Source organism: Sylvia atricapilla, chromosome 21 (genome assembly GCF_009819655.1).
Source record: "Sylvia atricapilla isolate bSylAtr1 chromosome 21, bSylAtr1.pri, whole genome shotgun sequence".
In the NCBI taxonomy this organism is placed as follows: Eukaryota; Metazoa; Chordata; class Aves; order Passeriformes; family Sylviidae; genus Sylvia; species Sylvia atricapilla.
The window spans coordinates 2,187,880-2,210,665 of record NC_089160.1 but is presented as its reverse complement, the minus strand read 5'-3'; positions in this window follow the sequence as shown (position 1 = coordinate 2,210,665).

The following is a 22,786-nucleotide window of genomic DNA, read 5'->3' as shown; positions in this document are numbered from 1 at the left end:
GGCAGCTGATGAAGCTGCAAAATTAAGCTGACCTTCTTGTGGGAAGGGAGAATGTGAACTCTGCCTCGTTTCTTCCCAGATTTAATAAATAAGTTAATAACCCATTTTTAAAGTACTATTTTATTGAGAGATTTCTTCTTACAGTTTTTGATGAATTTTGTGTATTAATTATTATTAATGATATAATTTTTTTAATGCTCCCTGCATTTATCAGAATCAAAGAATGGCTTGATTGGAAGGTAACTAAAAGCTTATCTCGTTCCTCCCACTTTGGGACATCTTCCATTATCTCAGGTTGCTCCAAGCCCCAACAAGACCTTGAACACTTCTAAAGTCCCACAGTGAGACTTTCTTGGGTGTAGCACCTGATGAACAGAAAGAAGTATGGGAAAAGGGCTGCAAATCAAACCTTTATTATTTTGAGGTTCTTTCTCCCTTCCCCACAGCAGTCTCAATGACTGTCTGTCCTGATAATGAGTTCTGTCCTATATCAATGTCTTATTTTGTGTCTTCCATTCGAACTAAAAAGGGAGATCCTACTCTTGATCATCAAACCCACAAGGGGCAGGTGAGGATTGTGCTGGAAAGAATCAGCACAAAGCATGGAAGCAACACTGCCTGTTATGGAAGTGCCAGGTACTCTTGTATCTCTCCAGATTGGTTTCCTCTGTCCTGGCATGGAAAAGAGCTAGAAAAATCTTGGAAAGGGCCAATGATACAGAGAGGTGCAGAGTGCAGCAGAGCTGGAGCAGCCTCAGTCTGTCTGGAGTGGGGAAGGTGTTTGGAGGGGGAGCAGGGAGGACCCCCAATGTATGATTATTGTCTGGGGGTTTTCACAGTAAACAGCTGGAGGACGTGCAAGAAAATTAATTGATGAAGTGTTGAAAAAAACCAAACCAAAACAAATGCTTTTTACACAATTTAATTGAAAACTTTAAAATGAGACAATGAAGATTTTTTTTTTCAATAACACAAGTAAAATCAACAGGATAGTGAAATCTGTGATCCAAGTACTTCTGACATATGTAGCAGAGCATGTGGGTTTCCAGGTTCTCCTCACCAGATGTGTCAGTGCCAAATCAGGTGAAGGTTTCCCTGCTTTTGAAGGGATGGATAGACAGCTGGTTCTCTTGGTGCCATGGAAGTATTTAGCAGAAAACAAGCAATGCAAGAGAGGAAACTATGTGTTCAGAGAGGTGAAAAGATCTTCAGGGTGGAGAAGTCTTTCCCATTGAGTTTCAGGAAGTTGGTGTTGAAGAATCAGGAAGTTTTTTGGCAAATTATATCAAAGGTCTCCTGAAGGATCAATTTTTAGACTTATGATAACAGCAGCTTAACTTCCTGAATTCATTCTCCACTTAAAAACATAACTGGAAGCAGAACCAGGCTTTATCTATATTTCATAATAGTGTCATACTCCTACTTTTCAAAGAAGGCAATTATTTTTAAAGGTTCTGCAAGTTACGTGAAAAAGCTTTAAAAAAAATCAAGTCTGTGTAAGGTTTACCAGTTGTTGTTCAAATGTTCCAAATTTCCCTTGCCCAGTGCAGCATTCAGACCCTGATTTTTCTAGGCAAGATTGAGGGTTAGTTTTGTGGCACCCTATAGTAAACCATTACTGTAGTTCCTAGAATTTGGTGAAAAATGTAGGGAAAATGAAATCCATATGCTACCCTTTGAGGCAGACCTGTATCCCCCCAGTTACCCTTAAGCTCCTGAATTTCATAAAGCATTTTTTTCCTTGTTAAAATTAATACCAGATTTAAGTTAGATAAGGTCACATATTATTTAGTCCCCAGTGAAGATGGCAGAATTGAAGTGATTTACACTGGAAATAGAATTACTGCTTGTTATTGCAGAATAGTGAGAGGAGGTGGTTGATTATATAGAGATATAATATGGTGAGATATATTTATATATTTTTGTAGAGAGATAATTCTTTGATGCTGTTGGTGCTTTACTCTGAATGGGGCTCCCTCATTTTTGAGGCTTTAATTTTGTATAATACTTTAAAAAAATTTTATTTTGCAGAGAAATGGGAGTAACTTTCTAGAATGAATGAGTTTGATGGATACTGTGATCTAAGCCTCAGCAGGATTCCTGGCCACTCTGCCAGCCTGACCTGAAAAGTCCATCCTAAGAGCTAGAAGAGAATTCATGCAAAAGTTGTTTTCTGATCTCCTGTTTAATTATAATCATAAGGTGGTCCTGGTTTTAGGGAGCAAAATAGGATCAGGGATTCCTGCTCCTTTTATTCAAATTGAGATAAACTGCTTTCTCAGATTATTATACCCTAGATATGGATACTTTGTCTGGGTAAAAATGAACTTTGAGGTTGGGGGTTTTTGTTGCTTTTTTTATTTAAAACCTTTGCTGAGGATTGCCAGGCACTCAGAGGGGTGGCTCAGACCGTTTTGCTGGATGTCTGGGAATCCTGGATGTGCTCCCTGTGTGCACTGATCACCTCTGCAGCCTGTGTGGAGTGAGCCCAGCCCTCCTGGGAGGTATCAGCCCTACTCCACGTGGGATAAAACAAAAATATGTCCTTGTCTAGGAAGCTGGATGCATCCTGGAGCCGAGATCTTGCTGCACATGTGCATTTTTGCCTTTGGGGCAGGGCAGGCAAACTCTCCTGACACAAAAAGCGGAGTAAAAATGTCAGCAGCTCTGGAGTCAGACTCGCTTTTATGTCTGACTCACTGAATTTTGACAACACATTTCAGTCTTCTGTGCTTTTTTTTTCCCTTGGTATCTGCAGTCTGTTTACACCATGGGGTCTGCAGAGAAGGTCTGTTCCTTAGTTTAGACACAATCCCTAGAGCCTGGAGGGAGGAGAGTCTTGATCTCAGTTTGGCCCTCTGGGAAATTTTGTACTCTAAATAGAAGTAGTAAAAACTATCAGGTGATGACACTTTTTGGGCTGAGTTTTTTTGAACTGGAGACCTAAAGGTGAAATCATCTGTATCACATTACCCACCACTGTGCTGTCCAGACACTCTTAACTTTCCATGCACTGACAGGTTCCTACTGGAGTAGCAGCACACTCTGTCTTGTGGAAAGATTGCTGCTGTGCCACAAACCAAGCTGTGTGCTGCTTTGGAAAGCCACCTTGGGACACTCCTCAGGAGCTGCCACCAACCCAGAGGGGTTTCTTTTGTTCAGAAGGAAAAATTAATTCCTGAATTTCAATGTTGCGGCTTTTGTTAGTGTGTTTATTTCCTGAGAAACTGTAATGTGAAGTAGAGTTTTTCACAGATCCAATGTTGAAAGCACAAAAAATTGACAGTTCCACACAGGTGACAGCTGGTCAGAGCCACCTAAACACATACCTGGGAGAATTGTATGGGCTGGTTTTTACTGTGGCACCTTTTCTGTTTTCTTACTGCATGTTCTCACATTTCCTTCATTCTCTCCATCATCCATCTTGCTTCTTATATTTTTTGTCTTCTGTCCTTTTCTTCACTTAAAACCCCAAATCTGCATTTCCACCACACCTTTATTCTCTTCAGTAAGCATAAGAGTAAATCAGTAAGGCTCTTTGTACCTGCACAAAGCCAAAAAGGTTTGGGAGTGCAGGTTTGCTTATGGACAGGGCAACCAGTGAGCTCTTCCATTCTGAAACTTTTACTCATCATTCAGCTAAAAGCTCAAATGACATTTCTTGTGATGATTTTGGGGTGGTTTTGTTCCACTGAGGAGCAGAACCAAATGAAAACTTAGAGTAATATTTTTAGGTTGGTTTATTTTTATTTCACATGCATAGACTTATTATTTTATCATTAGTTATCTTGGAGATAACTGTCCTCTGAAGTAAAGCCTAGACTTGGCTCTTGGTGAGATGGAAAGGTGGTTGAAGGAAAGAATTTCAAAGGTGATCCCTCAGTTTGTCTCCCCAGACTGAGCCATCTTGTCACATGCACGGAGCCATTGCTTCTGCCCAAGTGGAATTTTGATTGAAAAAGCCTGACCCGCCGAGCACTCCGAGTTAACTACACCTGTGCAGTGGCACCAGCAGCCAAGTTCTCTTTCCCGTAATTTCTAAATAACTGCAAAACACATAAATTCCTAGCCCTGACCTCTCGGTGCATTCCATACAGTTTTGGCATGGGAACAGAGTTGCCTCAAGCCCAGACGTGCGTTGCAGCGCGGCAGATCCCGGGCAGGAGAGCACCGCAAGTGTTCTGTGCGCTTGCACGTTTACATCCATTTCTTCAGGGCCCATAAAGCAGGAGCTGCTGGGGTTTAATGCACAGCTCCACTTTTTCCCGTAAAGCATTTCCAGGCCGTTTGTCTCAGCTGGTTATTGGTGTCTCTGAACACGTGGAGTTGGATTGCACCTTGTTAACATTGGCCTCTCCTCCGGAGTCTGGGACTGCTGCAAGGCGTGAGCAGAGGATGCAGAGACATGAACCTTATCCCTGCAGCAATCTCTCAGATAGAAAGAGAGATTTCCTAGTTTGTAAAACCTGGAGATGAAGGTAGTGGAACCTGAATAGGAATTAAGTTCTTTCAGTGGAATGGAATTATATCAGTTAAAAACAATTTCGGCAATATATGATCACGATCGATCCAGTCTTAAAACAGTGACTCAAAATGTTTGGCTGGTGCTAATTTGTGAATTGCTGATGTTGAAGGAGCCAAAACCTTTGAAATTCAACTGCTGGAGAGTAGGTGGAGCAAGGTGTTTGGGATGTTTTTCTTTCCTTTGAAGGAAAATCGCAAAGGGATTTATGAAAATATACTGCATCAAGAATTGGGATAAATTGTTAAATTTTCCCTTAGAGAATGCAACTTGAAATATTGGCACTTGTGAAACAGAATGAATTGGTGAGGTGGATTTGCCATATTAATCCCCTTCCCAGCAGAGAAAAGGGAACTGGGTGTGAATTACCAAGCTGTTATCTGTGTATCTGCCTCTGTAAGGATTTGCTTGATGGCTGAACATTCCAAAAAGCCAAACATTCCACTGTATCACTTGTACTGATGAGAGGAGTGTAGACTCTGGAATTCATTTGGGAAGTGATTTGGGATGGGAAATCTGGAAATCTTGTAAAGATATACCTTTATAAGCAATAGATTCACACAGGAGATTCAAGAGGACTGGTGATTGAAGGCTCTGTGGGGAAGAAAAAGTATTTATTTATTTACATATTTTTTAAAATCTATTTTTCAAAAAGTTATTTATTAACCTCTTATATTGTGGTTAATAGTTGATACCCTTTTAACATCAGCTGAACAGATGAACTTGTTAAGAAAAGAGACTTGGCTTTGATTTGTGCCCTGAGAATAAAGGAGAGGCTGTTACTTTACACGGGTGGGTGCAGAGGGAAATGAATATTTGTGTATGGTAATGAGGGTTTAAGTATCTCAAAAGCTGATATGAACACAGATGTTCCTCAATTGAATTACAAGATCTTTGTAAGGAAAACAAAAAAGACTGTGCAGCTTAAAAGGAGACAGGGAAGCAGCTTTGAAGGTAAAAATATTCTATTTAATGTCCTGCCTGTCTATTTCTCTCCAGGGCATCACACCTACACAGTGCAGGTATGAAGGAAAGTTTGGCTTCTGGTGCCATGCTCAATTACAAAAATCAATTAAGTCTAATGTAGCCTATTTGGACAATGTGTGCATACTGCAAATCATATCTTATATCTTCTGCAAGTTGATCAAGTGAGCATTTTGTTCTCAATTTCTTGTAAATATTTTTCTTTGGAGTAGTTGGTACTCAGTGCCGTTGAAATATAGTCTTGGATTTGTTGTCTGAGTTTTGGAGAAATGTTTTTAAGGGCTTTTTAACTTATATTTAAATGTCTCAGGTGCTTTGGTGCTCCTTTCTCCCTTTCTGCTCATGTAGATATTTGCTTTGTGTGAGCTTGCTTTGGATTTGACTTTTTTTTCCCCTGTAGGTATTGCAAAAAGCATGATCTCAGTTCTTCTGGCTTGTTCTGTTAATAACATACCTGAATACTTGGCAAAACCCCGTCATTCGATGATTGCTGAGCAGCTCCAGGTTTCTTTGGTTACCCAAAGGAAATATAAAATTAATTAGCAACATAATTTAGGTTTTTACCTGCCTTGTAAAAGTGCACAAATGTTTGTACTATTTAGAGGCTTCTGGCTGCAATCCTGTTCTCCTGTTTGAGGATATCAGATGCTGAAATTCAGCTGAATTGCTGAAGAGTTGACAATTAGTATTGGAGATTCTCCTGAAGTCTTTTACTGCCTGTGTATCCATTTGCATGTCAAATGGCTTTTGAGGGAAATAGACACTAAAAAGTGAGAGGCTTTTTTATTAAAAACTGCTTTTTAATACTGAGCAATGTTTTTCTAGCTGAGGGCATTGGCTACCTTGAGGTTGCATCAGATTTTTTACCATTTTTTACTATCAGACCTAAATTGTTTTATGTTGAATGCAATGGCTGTCTCTTCTGGATGGTGAAATGTCTGATTTTCTCATCTTAGTGGGTTATAAAGTGTATCCACACTTTTCATTTTACATCAGGCTCTGATTCTTGAATATTGATGGGAATTTATCCCCTGGAGAAACAGATGGGAGAATCTAATTCTCTGATGGCCCTTTGTACTTACAGTTCATTTGTCTTTGTTATCTAAGTGTTATTTCTTGGGTTTCATCTGATTTTTGTAGTGTAGCAAGATGATACAATCTTTCCTTTCTTCCAAGCTTCCTTAATCTGATTTTCAGGAAGAAATAGTTCTGACTGCCTTTTATTTCCTTGGCAGGGGACCAGCTTTAAATGAGGACATGTGTCCAGACAGCAGCTGGTCCATAAGATGCTGAGCAAGAGCTGACTCAAGCCCTTTGTTGGGGTGACACACGCTCTTCCAGCTCCCACTTTCCAAGGTTGCATGGTAACCAAAAGGTCAACCTTATTCCCTCAGCAGTGGAAATCAAATGAAACTTCACAATGCTGAGCATTTTTCATTCATCAAATCCTTCAGGGCCCATTCAGTGGTGGTGTACGTGTCCGGGTGGATCTCTGCTTTTCCATGACCCCTCTGTCCAGCTGGGCGGATGTGAGGGCCAGATGAACACCCAAAGCTGTCCTGATGGCTCCACACACAACTGCAGCAGGGAGTGGAGCCTTCCAGTTTTTATTTCGGCTGTTGTTGTTGAAGCAGAGTTATTAGATGTGTATGGAAATGTGCAAAAACCCCTTTAAAGGAGGATAAAGCTGGTGGTGTCCTGCTCCTAGCACTGCTGATGGGTAGGGTTTGGTTACCTGGGTAAAACTGGAGAATCTCTTTCTTTTTTGACAAACTCAGTGATGGGTAGGGGCAGTGAAAAGCCAGCTGAAACATTCTAAGGGCCATGAAGGAGGGATTAGAACAGCTCTCATGTGAGCAAAGGCTGGAGAAGACAAGACCCCAGGGGATCTTATTGCAGCCTTTTGGTACCTAAAGGGGCTCCAAGAGAGAAGAGAGCTGGAGGGGGACTTGAGACTGAGATCTGTAGTCCTAGAACAAGGAGAAATGGTTTTAAACTGCCAGAGGGCAGGGTTAGGTGGGATATTGAGTAGAAATTCTGCCCTGTGAGGGTGGGCAGTCCTGGCACAGGTGCCCAGAGCAGCTGTGGCTGCCCCTGGATCCCTGGAAGTGTCCCAAGGCCAGGCTGGATGGAGCTTGGAGCAGCCTGGGATGGTGGAAACTGTCCCTGCCCATGGCAGGGAGAATGGAATGAGTTGAGCTTTAAGGTCCCTTCCAACCCAAACCATTCTAGGATTCTATGATAATAAATAGCTCCTTTTCTCTGCTTTTACACCCGTGTTTTCATATTGACTCATGTCTCATACAACTGTAAAATGTTTGATAATGAGATCCAGCGTGTCCAGAGAGGCTTTGGAGTTCTTTTTAGAACATGGTTACCTAAGAAGTTCATGGTCACTTTTCTGTGGCCCAGATTCAGTGACTGATCCCTTTTTTCTTAAATGTGTCTCGAGCAAAACTTCATGTGGCCTTTTTAAAAGATCTGGGTCTGCCCATTCTAGTTCTAGGGAGTTCCAACTAAACATATACATCTGGTTAGAAAAATGCATTACTTACACGTTCCATGGAAATTTCTGAGTTATTTGTTTGTTCCATAAATATATATATAATAGAGAGAGAGAAAGAAAGAGATAAATTTGGAAATTTTATCTGGAAGGCAAATATGTGTCCATTCCATTAGATCAAATCATGTATGATAATGTTCCTTTTAAATTTTTGGTCACCCACAGTGAGAAGAATGAAATTAGTAGAAGGGACAGGTTATGATTAAGTACATGGATTATAAAACTAAATACCTTGTTTATTCACCATCACAAATAATTTCAATAAATGCAAGTCGATTATTTTTTATCAAAAAGGTGTTAGATTGGCCATGAAGTTATCAGACTGGAAAGTTGTGCTGATAAATGCCTTTTTGCTGTCCAATTGCCTCAGCACTCTGCTTGGCAAACCTCTTGTGTTTCGTTCCTCGCAGTAATATGGAGGTGAACTACATTTGAGTGTATTTTGTTTGGTTTTAAAGTTAGAGAAGTAGTTGTCCAGGTCTTGATGTAAGTGTCTGTTGTTAATGGTAACCTCCAAATAAAAAAGGTGGGAGATGAGCAGTGATCATCTGTGACTTCTGGCATTGCATGGTCAGACTTGAAACAAATGGTTTCACTTCTTTCTTGTTCTTGCCTTTTTAGTTTAAATGTGTCATTTTATCAAGGTAAATATTGCAAAGATTAACCAGATTTTTCCCATGAGTGAACATGTCCCATATTTTGAATCATTTGCTGGTTTGATTTTTTTCCTTGTGATTAATGTTTAAGTGAAATCCCAGTGCCCTGCCTTGATCCTCATGCACATTGACGTGGACCATGAGGCACAAGCAATATGGGAGATGCAAGTTCAATGCCAAACATCTGTTCTCTTACTGAAGCTAAAAGTGGGTGCTTTCAAGCACTGAAACCTCCCATAAATCCCCCGAGGGCCATTTCAAAGGCGACTTCAAGGCTTTAGCAAAAGAAGTAGCAGGGAAATATTGGCAAAGGATTTGAAGTCATTGTACCTGCGACTCTTGGCTGTCTTTTGGGCAGAGGTTGTCGCTTCAGCAGCAGGAAATTATTGATTGCACCTTGAATTGCTCCATTACTTCAGTTCATTTTGTATCTTTATGGAGATTCTTCCACTCTTGAGTGTTACCTAAAGGAGGAACTTGGAAATTGGAGGCAGGACTGACACCCTTCCTTTTTAATAGCAAAATGTGCAAACAATGCTGAGTGTGTTGTGTGTGTATAATTCAGTGGTGAACTCCCTTGATGGCACTGCCACACTCCCAGACACTCCTCCAGGTTTGTACAGCTTCCAGCCCTCTATGGCACTCACCAGGTGCCAGATGAAACATCCCCATGTTTCCTTTCTGCTGGAAATCCTCCGTCCCCCAGGAAAAGCAGCAATATTCAGCCTCCCGTGACAAACCCTCTCGATGACTTTCTGCTGACACAAAACCATTTCTCCAGTGGCCTCTCCTCTTCCTGCTCACTCAAGGCTGCTGTAACTCTGGTCTGACATTTGTGGATGTGTAACATTCTCCTGCCAGAAGTCTCAGTGTCCTCTGCACAGTGGTGTTCTCTCCTTGGTCTTGGGAGCAGAAAACAGGAGTAATATTTCTGAAGCGTGTCGTTCTCCTCCATGCCAAAGCAACAGTTGCCTGTGTTTATCTAAAGTTTATTTCACTGCCTTGTAAAATACTTGTTTTAAGCAGCAATGGGCTTTCAACACCACAGATCAGCTGAACTTTGCTGCAGATTCTGGTCAGAATTTGGCCTGCTCTGTGTTTTCTATTTGGTCTAAAGTACAAGAGATCAGACTTTCAGAGAAACGTTAAACTTGTGTGTATGTGCACATGTGTTTTCTTGCTAAAGTACTAATGATTAAGAAGAGCATTTCTGACAGCAGGAAAGTTTTGTGTTACAGGATATTTTTGTGTAGCAGTCTCCTTCACCTGATCTGTGCTAATTCACTCCAACCTGAAGCACTGCAAGCACTGACAATCTTTGGAAACATTTCTGAGCACCTTATCCTCTTTTTTGCTGTAGGCTTCTAACTCAGTTTTCTTTCTGCTTGAGGCCTTTCTGTCATGTGTCTTAATCATCCTCTGTTCCCTTAGGCCAGGAGCTGAGTCCAAACCTCAGCCTGAGCTCTTGGACAGGTGTTAGGCCTGAGCTTCAGATGGCACAGGAGTGAAAAGCTATATGCTCAAAAAAGTGGCCATGGACTTTTAACACTGTGGTTTAGTCCCAAGCTGTATCAGATATTTCCATCTACTTTTCAGTTTCCCAAGATTCTTATGGGATTCTCATTTGTGTATGCTGCTGTGGGCATAGAGGGTTGGTTTTGGTTTTTTTCCTCTTACACAGTGCTTCAGCAAAATGTTTCCCCAGACAAGGGAGCAGAGATCCTTGGAACAAACATTTTTCAAGACTTTAATAATTTCATGGAAATACAGCTTTCCAATGATGAGCTGAGACCTGACAGCAGAGGTAAAACCAGAGCAGTGTTTTTGGAAATAGCTTTACTGTGATCAAGGAGTGTGACTTTTTTAATTTCATCAATGATTTCTTGCCAGGCTCTGTGCATTAGGTGGTCTTATATTCGTAGGACAGGTCAGCATTTCAGTACAGCAAGATAAGTGATTGATCCACTGGTTGGAGTTGGATATCAATTTTTTCCACAGTGCTCACAGACACAGACATTGCCATGATGCCATCCTGGTGTTTGGCTAAGCTTGAAGCAGGGATCCCACCAACAGAAGTCCCTCAAAATGCAGTTCCTGGAATTAGTGAGAGGAGACAGACCCTGTATCTCTGAGTTATCTTCTGTCCTGTCATCTGCACTGCATTTTAAAAATCTTACATAATTTTCCTTATTATTAAAATAAAGATCTGAAAGTCAGTAAATAATAATTTGTGAACTTAATAAATCACCTTTCTTTCTACTGCTTTTGGTGGCAAAGGTCTTCTCTATGTTGGCTTTAAAATGGTTCAACAGTGACTGAAAAAATGCACTTTCCAAAGCTTGGAAAGATTGTAAATAGACATGTTCATCCCACTTCTCTTGTGCTGCCTATTCTATGCCTCTACACTCCTGTAAGGATATATTGTAAGATCCCTTTTTACGTATCTTTTCCCTGTAAAAAAACCTTTTACTGTAAAAGAGGAGATTATGTTCTGGTAAATATACCTGCTACTTCCAAGTAACAAAGTCATTAAAAAGTCAATAGGCCTTTTATGTAACTCCAGTCTAATTTGCTTCTCCTGTTCACCCTCTTCTGTGCTGCTCTGTTCCAGCCAACACCCATATCCACTAAAGCAGGGTGTGCATAGTAGCTCGGGGTCCCAGACACCGAGCTCCAGAATGTATTTTTCCAGCAGCTCTGGATTTGCCTGGCTGGCTTCTTAGCTGGCCTCAGCTCAGGCATTTTGGCTGGCTCCACTGCTGGCTGCTCTCTTAACTCCCAAAGGCTCTGATAATGGGGTCAACTCGCTCCTTGAGATACCATTTGCCTTTTGAACAGAGCTCAGATGGAAAAGAGTTTGCACTGTTACACCAGTGAACTGTGGTTAATACTGGGAATCACACAGGCAAAGGGAGAGCAAAGGAATCATCTGAGCTCCTGAAAGTTGGTGTGTGTGTGTCACCATTATTGGTGTGTCTCATTTCTAGACTGTCCCTGTCCTAGTGGGGACTCCTGATTTCCCTTGACAGAGCACTGGGGCTGAATCCTGCCCTCAGTCTTCCTCTCGCTCCTGGGGAAAGAACAGCATCAGCAAGAAAAGCTTTTAAAAAAGGCTGATGGCAGTCCGTGGCTTTGCTGGGTTACTGGCACCACCACGGCGTGGTAGAGAGCAGGAACCAGTTCTGCTGTGATGAGACTGTGAAAAATAAATCTTCACAAATGCCTCTCCCTTCAAAGGAGATCGTGCAGGTTGTTGTCAGCATTTCCTTCTGCACAGGGCACATGGTGTATACGATGTATGTAGCAATTCTGCTTTGCAGTAGTTTTTATTTTAAAGGAAATTTCAGATTTTGGGGCTGGGCAGAAGGACTGAAGGACTAAATGACGGTGTTTCACGGTGCATCAAAACTGAGATCTCTCTTCATATTTCTGTGTTTTGCAGAATGACAAATTGACAGAACTTGGGTTGAGAGGAATCTAGATCTGAAAAACTAAGGGGCTGGAATTGGGAGAAATTTCTGCTTCAAAATAGTATTGCAGTCCTTTCTGAAGGTCCTGCTTTGAAATTTGCCCCATTCAGGTGTCATTCCATGTCTCTTTACAGTTGGCACTGCCCAGTCCAACTTCTAAAGGAGTTTTTATAAAAATGTCAGACTTGCATCCATCCCAGAGATATTTTACTTTCCAACATCAACTTTAAAAGCAAATTGTGACATAAATGAATGTCTAATTGTTTGCTCAAGCTGGATTTCAGGTTATTGAACGAGCTGGGAAAGAACCCAGAACTCTGCATTTCTTCTGCGCTCCTCGTTTAGGTCTCCATTATCAACACTGCCATGGTTTAAATCGGGAGTTTCCTAACTCTTGGCCGAACTGAGCAGTGATGTAAATGGATGAAATGAATTTGCATTGTTTGATGCACTGGGGGAGCTGATGGTTCAGTGGGCAAGCCCTGAGAAGTGAGAGGACGTGTTTGGGAGAAGTCAATCCCAACTTTGTTGTTCTTTCCGGTTCGGCGTCGGGTGGGAAAACCTTCAGTACCATGAATGAAAGCCTACACTGGCACCCTCCCCAGCGAGGGGTGGAGGTGGAACAAAAGGAAACTCCACATTTTATAGATTTGGAGAGCCACTACAAAGGCAGAAAAATATTTTGACTCTGACTAAGGAAGGGCTCTGTGCAGCTCAAATGATCTCCCAGGAATTAGAAGCTATGCTGAGAAATCTGGGAACAGCCCTGAGAAGGTCATTGGTCCTTTTTCAGGCTAATAATTTCCAAGCTATTGCATTAACCTTTTTACCTTTATCTAAAGGTCAGCAGAGGTAACATATTTGTGAAGATCTTCTATGAAAATACTTCTTTTTTTTTTTTTTTTTTTTTTTTAATGGCTCATTTTCCCCCTCTTAGCACGGAATACTAGTTGGAAACATCAGGTCATATGTTGGATAAAACCCCACTTCATATTCTCAGCTCTGTGATCTTAGTCCTTTCAATTTTTAAAGCTATTCTGGATAAGGTTCTACACTTTTTAAAATCATAACTAATTAAGATTAAAAAGAACAGGCTTCAAGCATAGAGATTAATTTTATTTTTTAGTACTAAACTTACGTCTACCAAAGAACTACAACAGAATAGTTGGAGAGTTTTGCCTGACCCTTTGGGATTCTTTTGAGCTACTAAATTGTAAAGAATTCTGCTACATATCTGCTTTGGAAACTTTTCTATGTGGTCCAGCTCTGGAAAAAAGCTGTTGGTTCTGGATGGCTTTGCTTTTACATTTGTTTTTTTGGGTTTTTTTAGTATGAGTGCTGTTGACTGGAGACTCATAAATGGAGACTTATCAGTTGCTTGTAATTTATAGCAGGTGAATGACTTCTCACCACAAGCATGTTTAAAAGAATAAACAAGAACATGACTTAAATATCACTTATTCAAGATACCCTTTACGTGCTCAGCCAAGATCATCTTTTCTCGCCTTGTTTTTCCATATTTTATTTTTTTTTTTAACTATGGTGTTGTGCTGGGCAAGGAGTAGTGGAGTTCTGAGCATTACACCCTCTGCTGCCTTTCCCTGCCAAGGAACAGCCCCTCCCTGTGCAGTGCTGCAGCAGCTTCATCCATCTAACACACATGCAACCTTGCCTGGTGCTTAAAGCACAGGCCCATTATTGATCTCTTTTTTCCTTATTAGTCCTTGATATTGTTTAACAACTTGTATCAGTTTTCTCATGATAAATATTTCCATCTTCCATGGCATCATAGAGTTTAAGTGATTCACAGAACTGTTGAGGAAAGTGATAAAGGCAGAATTTTTGTAAATGTAGAGGAACTTTTCATAGATTTCTTTATGTATCCTGCTTCCTTTGGGAAGTGCTGCTCTATTCTTATTTACTGATGTCAATAACAGGAAAAGTTTCACTGATTCTTTCACCTAAACTGCTGCAATCCAGCAGGAAGGGGCTGTGGTGGAGAATAAAGTGCTCAGGTGCTGCAGGAGCTCCAGCTGCTGTGTGGAGGTCCTGAGAACAGGGGATCCCTGAGACCAGAAATCTCTAACAAAGCCAAATACCAGCCCCAGCAGGCGAGGCCATGGCAAGGGTAGCCAAGTGTGGCTGGGTCTTCTGCAGAGCATTGACTTTGTCCTAGAACCATAAAATATCCTGAGCTGGAAGGGACCAGTCAGGATCACCCAGTCCAACTCCTGGCCCTACACCCCAGCAATCCCACCTTGGGCATCCCTGGGAGCTTTATCCAAAAACTCCTGGAGCTCTGGCAGCCTCAGGGCTGGGACCATTCCCTGGGAGCCTGGGCAGTGCCAGCACACTCTGGGTGAGGAACCTTTCCTGATACCCAGCCTAAAGGTCTCCTTCGTGCTGATTCCTTGAGTCCTGTCACTGGCCATGAGTGAAGAGATCAGTACCTGCCCCTCTGCCTCTCCTCAGGAGGATTTTGAAGAGTGCAGTGAGGTCTCCCCCCAGTCTCCTCTTTTCTAAGCTAAGAACAAACCAAGTGCCTTCAGCTGTTCCTCAAAAGGCCCCTCCAGACCCTTCCCCATCCTCGTGGCCTCCTTTGGACACTCCCTGGTGGCTTCATGTCTCTTTTATATTGTGCTGTGCCATGACAATGACCCTGTACATTGTGCTTTGCTCTCCTACAGCTCTGAGCACAAGGGCTGCTGAGGTTAGTGTCCAGCACTAAGGAATAGCCCCTTAAAACATGAAACTGTTGGTTTTTCTGGTTTGTCAGAGGGCTGCTGCAGAGGGTGCTGCTCAGCTTCCCTGGCTGTTGGGGTGTCTGCTGCATCTCTGCTCTCTGAGCTTGCAGAAGAAAACATCCACCAAAATTATTCCCCAGCCAATGGAGCACTGTATGAACTAAACAAGAACCCAAAGCCAACATTCAGTTAAGGATAAATGCAAGATCTTTTCAAGAAGAAAAAATAATCCCAACTCCCAAACATCACCCTATGGATTTTTGTTTGACTTTGAAACCCATCCTGCTGTTTCTTTGCTCAGCAAGGCTCGAGGACACAAACTGAGCAGGTTTTTGGGGTCTGCCCAGTGTCTGGCTGGGAGCACCCACAGCACCTGTGAGCATGGCAAGAGTCACCTCAGCACAGAGATGTCACCACTTGCTCCCTACCTACAAGGCAGGGAATGGATCTTTTGTTCAGGCTGGGGATATTCCCTTCCAGTAAAGGCAAAATGTTTGTTGTCCACTCTTAGTTATTATCTGGCAGCGTCAAGTGGAAAATACTGATAACATTAAAGGCTGCGAAATTACAACGTTTTAATAGGCCTTAACCTTGTGCTGCGTGACACCCTTTTAATGCTCGGATTTCGAACAGCCAAGGCCAATTTTTCCCCATTATGTTTTGTAAATTACTCCAGCTGTGGGCCTTTATTTATTTATTTATTGCCCTCCATTGCTAACAGGTACTTAGGCTATAACCCGCTTTTAGATCCCCAAAAATCTGATTTAATTTACCTTGTGGTCACCACAGCAACTGTACTATTTGATATTAATAAGGTAAAGGAAAGAATTCCATTGCCTGAAGTGTTCATTCAAGAATTGGGAAAACCTTTCTAAGAACAGAGATGTCTGATTGCCAACCAATAATCTGTAAATCAAAAAATAGACTTTGAGAGAAGAAAACTGTAGGGAGGATGGGATGGGAGAAGGGACCAAGTGAGACAAAACAACAGAAGGGAAGTGGGAGCTCTTGTGCTTAATCAAATGAGAGTTCTAATTAGTGCATTACTTCTAAGGTGGTAGGGAAAGGGTAATAACAGATGTTCCAGCAGGCCTTCTGCAAGGAGTACAGAAAAATGAGGGGAGAAAAAGAGAGCAAAAAAGTTTCTAAATATGCCATGGGCTTTTTTTGTTTCAGGCTACATTTTACTAAGAAAGCCATTTCCTCTCCTCCCTTTTCTGTCTGCCGACCAGAACTGCAGGATATTCAGTTACCAATGGGAGAAGAAAAGATTGCAGTATCTTTCATAAAATTTTATAGAATTGCAGTTCGGTGTTTTCTTCTAAGCTAATTCACAGCTCAGCAATCTAGTCTGTCTTCAAATATTCTGTAGCTGATTTCCCATAAGGAAACCTGCAAATTGTATAACAGGGACTTGATTCCCAGAAATTAATAACATGATCTCTAGTGCATAGACAGTCCTTAATATTGCACGTGTGGTTGAAGTGGCCTCTTTTAGAAGGACCTTGGTCTAGACTGAAGAACCCTGTGTGATTGAGATCTTGACACATTCCTTGGTAACCTGTCCGTGAAAAATTTCCATTTCATTTCTAGTTTGAATGTAGGGACTTGAGCTCTAACTCTTCTTATACCTTTGCAAAGTTCAAGATTACTTATTCTTTCCTTATAAAGTAATTCTGAAAGACTGCAGTCGAATGTTTTATTTTCTTTTTTAATTGAACTGAATAGGTCAGGATCTTTTGTGTCCTTTAGTAGGTGTATTTCCCTGAAGTTTGTCTCTTTGTTCAAACTCCTGTTAAGTATGGATGCACATTCTAACCCTCATATTACAGCAGAATCAAATGAACTTTCCTTCAGAGCAGACGGCTTCAAGAGTCAAAGCAGCAATAAATAAGTTATGGTTGTGGGTCTGGAGAAACTGAAATTTCCCCTAATGTGAGGAATGTTCAAACCTGTTTGTGTGAGTGGCAGGGTTATGTTGGTGGCTTATTCCAAGGCATGGCTGAGTCCTCCCAGCAGCTGTTCCCTGCCGAGGCCCCGGGGAGATCATCAACCTTTCAGATCTCTGTGGAAAACTCAAGGGCCGTGCTCAGTCTAGACCAAAAGAAAACTCCAAGTGTCTGCAAACATATTTAAGGACTGTTAGGGAAAGGACAGGGACCAATTATTTTGATTAGGCAATAAGGCCAGAGAAGGCTTAGGAAAAACCATGTGAGAAGGGTCAGTGCAGTGGGGTTCCAGGGGCCCAGCCCCAGCAGGGGAGAATGACACCCACTTTTGGGGGAGTTTAGGGATGGTGAGCTCCCTGCTGCTCTGAAGGAAAATGATGGATTGGGTTGACCCATCTGGGATTCCTTCTAAGCCTGATGATGCTGTGGGTTATGATCTGCCAGCACACCCCATCAGGCTTCTCTAGCAACTTTCCAGAAATAAAAATCTGTTCATAAAAAGTGTGTGTGTACATGTAAGCATGAAACTCTAAGGGGTAGCTGGTTCTGGGATTGTTTGGGATCTTTTTGTACATCAGACAGTGTTTGAAAGGGCATCTCCTTATCCAGTCTGAACTCAAGTTAATAGTTCTGACTGTGCCACAGAACTAAACCCAAGTTAATTTTCCAAGAATATCACGTATTTTCTTCCAACTCCAAGCTTCTGTCTGCCTGCTCATGAATCTTTTCCCCTCCTTTACTTAGCAGGTGTCAGAGGGAGAAGTTAGAAATGCAGGTGTAGAAGGAGGCATTTTGAGACATTCAGCTTAACTTTGATTTTCTTCAACATCCACAGTGTTTTCCTAAACCTAAGTACAACCTTCATCTCAGGAGAAGGTGCTTGGACCTGGCTTAGTCAGAAGGTGTCTGCTGCAGGCTTCAGGATATTTGAAATTAAAGCACTGTGAAAGCAGTTACAGATCCTTCCTCCTCCTTAAGGACATCATCACTGCCAGGGAACTGGTTATAGAATATTGATTAGGACTCCAGTCTGGGGATTTTGGCAGTTTACCAGTTTAGGAAAAGGAAGGAAAGAGAATCGATTTCAAGAGGAAAGGAAAGAAAAAAATACGTTACTTTTCTGATAGTAAAAGTCAGGTGCTGAAGTTCATTTTCTATCAGGTTCAGTGCATCTAGGAAAGTTTAAAGTCCTATTAATACTGATTTTTAATGTGGCTTCATTCAGCAGTATCATAAATTCCTGGATTTTGCACTTATAATAGTTTGTTTTTAATACATCCTTTGCAAGCCTGTCTTGGTGATATTCCACATGGCTGGGTGGAAGGTGGATAAGAACCTTTCAGCGTGACCATTCTTTGGCTGCACATTTTAACAGCCACATTCAACAGAAGAGAAGCACAGAATTACTTTCAAGACTAGCACAGGAGTTACTGGAGAGATGTGTCCACACAGTGGCATTTACAAGCACAAGGAGTAGAGATGGATGACTCTAATGAGGTCCAGCTCCTTAAAAAGCTGATGGCCAGACCTTTTATTTGAAAACAGAGTTTGTGCTGCTTGCTTCCTGTGTCATTACACTTAGACACTTTCAAAACAATCTGCTTACTAAATTTCACACTGTTCTTGTTACACTGAAACTGCAGATCTGGAGGTATCAAAAAGTCTGAGCTTCCTTTTATAGTAATTCCACTATAAAACGAAGAGCAAATCAATAGAAATTGTTTAGTGTTTTAGTCTTACATTCTGTCAAAGAGAGACTTACATATATTTGACTTGGCATCTTTCAATCTGATTCCTCCAGACAATTATTAATTAAACCCCAGGTTGCTGATAGAGCAGGAGAGTGCAGATGTCAAACTGATGGTGTTGCAGAGCCCTTGAGTGGTTTGTGGAGGATCAGAATCTGGCCTGTGGCATCCTGTTCATGTTTAGGTTGCTATTTAGGATTCCCCTTAAAGACATATTCAACCCTGTGCTTCCCAAGCCTGATTCCTGGAATCCCTTACTTCAGCCTCTCTCTAGCATGAAACTTATTCTGTATAAGATATCTACATGTCTGTAAATAGCAGAAATATTATTTATTTACTAGACATTTTCTTACACTTTGACTTCTAAAGGTAATTTTCTTTTTGAAACAGCTTGATCACTGTCTTTCCAAAAGCACCCATAATCACCTCCAGCTCCAATTCCTGCCCATTAGACCCTATTGTGTACAAATATTTAATATCACGTCTCGCACTAAGGCAGTGTTTCCTGGTTTGCCTTGAGTAGCTATTAGGATTTAGTGCTCTTATGTGGGTACTGCAATTTCAGGCAGTGCCAGGAAAAAACTAATAACTCGACTTTAGCAGAGCTGAGGTTTTAAAAGTTAATGAGGGACACTTGAAAACTGGCAGCTTTTCAGTCTCGGAAGAAAGAATAGGAGTAAGTATGATGTAATAAAAGGGGGAAAAAATAGAAGTCTCTTCCTTCTTTTTGTCCTGCTGTTTGCGAGTTTGGAGTTGAAGGTGTGATGCTGCAGCAGCAGCAGTGGAAGGTCACTAAATGCTCCAGAGCCTGACAAGAAATACACATTTCCAAATGGGTATGCAATGGTAGGAGAGGCAATAAAGGACATAGAACATCTTCTTGATTCTTATCATTTTTTTCTTTTGGTCATTTCCTGGATTTATAGGAGGGAGCATTTATGTGTGTGTGGGTGTAACTTAAAATAAAATTTTTAAAAGTCCTCCAGTCTGGAAATGAAAACCAGCAGAATTAAATCATAAATATTGTTTAGTCACTGCTGGACTGCCTGAAAATCACAGAAGGATCATAAAGTCCAATGGGAAAGGATTAGGAATATTAGTGGGAGAATTTCTTTAGGCTATAGCAGTGTTATTGCAGAGTTTTTACCAGGGATTATGAGCATTAATCTGTGGTTACATCTGCAATTTACAGACCCCCTGGGACTTCTTTCAGAATGTGGCCATACACGGGTAATAAATCACAGCCATGTGATTATTAAGACTTGGACTTTGGCAGGGATGAGGGAGCATTAGGAACCCCTTTCAGAGGTTAAGGACCTCATTTGCTTTTATCTCCATCATCTATCACCTCTTATTTTGATACTTCTGGGCAGATTTGTACCTTGTCTAATGCAAACAGCACTACACGAGTGGGCAATTGCAGGGGTTTTTTTAATTATTATTCCCCATTCCATGAATGTTTCTGATGGAGCCCACGTTAAGTGGCACAGAAGTGGTTTGTGGACCTAGGAAAACCTACAGGGTTGACTTTATCCCGGTATAACCCTGGGGAAAGGGGTGCTCTGGGTGTGGCACCAGCCGTGGCACATTTGTACCCGTGGTGATGGGTGATCCTCAGCACCCAGGATATCTCTGACTCCCACTGGGAGCTTCTCCAGGGAATGCTCATAGGAGTTACAGGACACTCTTAGCAAAATGATTGCTGGAAGTGGTGGAAGCTTTCACTGAGATTATCAGAAAATGGCAGGAATTTAAAAATTTTGCCAGAGTCCTGCGAAAAAATTCCCCAGCCTGGTTTTCCTTGCCCCCAGCTCTCAGCCAAAACAATTTGGCAGAGCTTTTTCTTTAACAGTAAAACCTTTCTAGAACTCAACACTTCGTTTGAAAAAATGAAATTTTGTTTTGCATTGAGAATTACATTGCTCTGTAAGAAATTGGGAAGGGAAAGTTTGATTACTAAGTGGAGAAAAAGTGCTACATTTTGGTTTATTATTTTCAAGCAGCAGGTTTGGGCCAGTGCTCCATCTGATTTCAGTGGATTACCTCTAGGAGCAGAATTAACCAAAATAAATTAGAAAGATATGGATGGATACAAAGGGCAGCTGCAGTTGTTTCACTGTAAGCTTGAATTTTAAATTCTGGTTTCAGAAACCTCCTAGGCTTGTCATGTACATGAAAATGGCCTGGGGACTGTTACAAAATATGGTGGGCAAAAGTGATAATAATGATGAATTAATATTTTAGTATTTCTTTTTTCAAACTCCATTACCTATCTTTATTTTCCTGCTCTGTTGTAAAGACTTTATAGATTATATTAAAATACTTTTTGGGCACTATGAAAATACAAACAAAGAGTAAAAAAATAATAATTAAAATGTGTTTTGCTACCCTTAGAAATTTAATGATTGGTAAGCTTGTGCAGAATCTAAAATGAGTAAAAAAACACTTACACCATGTCTTTGTCTCTAGAGAAAGAGTGGGAGGCATTAACTTTATCTGATTTTTTCTTACTTTGTCCACTTCTGCTTAGATCTGGTGCTTTTTTTTAAAAAAAAAAAAATGTATCTTGCCTTCTAACTATCTCAGACAAATTCACCAACAACTTTTCTGTCAGAACCAGCGGCGTCCATGAAAACCAAACACTTCCATAAAAGAGGTGGTATTTTTTTTGGAGATCAACTCTAGAGGTGGAAGAAAACACATTCACCTTTATGCTTTTAATCCAGCAATTAGGAGGATCATTAACAATGTGTGTGCAAAGGCCAGTCCTGCCTGTGTTTGTTGCTGGGGTTGTGCTCAGGAGGTGTGTGACGGAGCCCTGGGTGCCTGGCTGTGTTAGGGTGACAGGGGACTGCAGGACAGGTGGGGTTTGAGAGGAGGACATGTGGCCCTTCAGACTGCATTGCTGCAGCCACACGGTGCCCAGCAGGACTTCATTTCTTACACACTAAACAGGAAAAAGACTTCTGGATCTGGAGGCTGGCTCCTAGAGGAAACAGGAATGTTTTCCTTACAAAGTGGGCTCAGTGCTCAGCTGCAGAGTTACTGCCCTTCACTCAGGGGAGTTGTGTCCTGAGCAGCTGAGAATCTGTTACAACAAGAGGAAGGCTTAGGAATTGCCCCAGTCCTCTTGTAAAGAAACAATGAGTAACAGATACTGAAATGGCTGAAGGACTGGAACTGGTTCTGAGTTCCGTCTGAAGTGGTCCCCAGGGCTCCTGGTCGGGCTGTGGGGTGGGATGGGCACTGTGAGGTGGGATGCCTTGGGAAGGCTGACCTGGAACAGAGACTGGACAGAGCCGGAGGATAAAGTAGGGATTTATTGAGAGGCCTTTAGGGTACACCTTGGGCAGGACAGAGCCTGGCCAGGGCTGCACCCAAGGTGGACCTAAAATAGTAACAAAATGGCTGACCTGTCACAAGGTCTCACACTTTTATAAGTTTTGATCTATTTGTATATTGGTACTCAATTGTCCAACCACAGCTCCAGGCTGTGAGGTCCCATCCTTCTTGTTCCTCCCTCCAGCCACCATCATTTGTGCTTTGGGGCTGAAAGTTGTCCTTGGTGTGCAGCAGGAGAAGGGTTTGTTTTGTGTCCCTGCTGTGTGCAGAGCTGAGTGACACTGACTGTGAGCTCAGAGCTGCACCCCTGGGCACCACAGAACCTGGAATACAGGAAAGATCAAACTTAAGGCAACAAGGGCGGTGCTCGGGATGTGCTGCTGTCAGGGCTGTCAGCTCCAGGACAGCACAGAGGGGTGAAGGACACCTGGGCACACCTGGCAGGTCCCCAACCTGCTCTGGGAGGTTGAGCTGCTCTATGGGGAGGGAATGCGGTTGTGACTGATCCCTGGAGTATTTTATGGAGGGAAATCTCTTATTACCCAGAGAAGTTGTGAATTCCCTGTTCCTGGAAGTGTTCAAATTCACCAAGGCTTGGAACAACCTCATCTAGTGGAAGGTGTCCCTGCTCATGGCAGGAATGAGATGACCTTTAAAGTCCATCCCAACCCACACAATTCTGGCATTCTGTGTACCCATCTGGGGAAAATGGGATGGCAGACCTGTGGCTTCAGGGTGAGTTGTAGTCAGGCATGAGACAACTTCCCAAGCCAACTGAAAATATTTGCACACATTCATCCACGCTCTG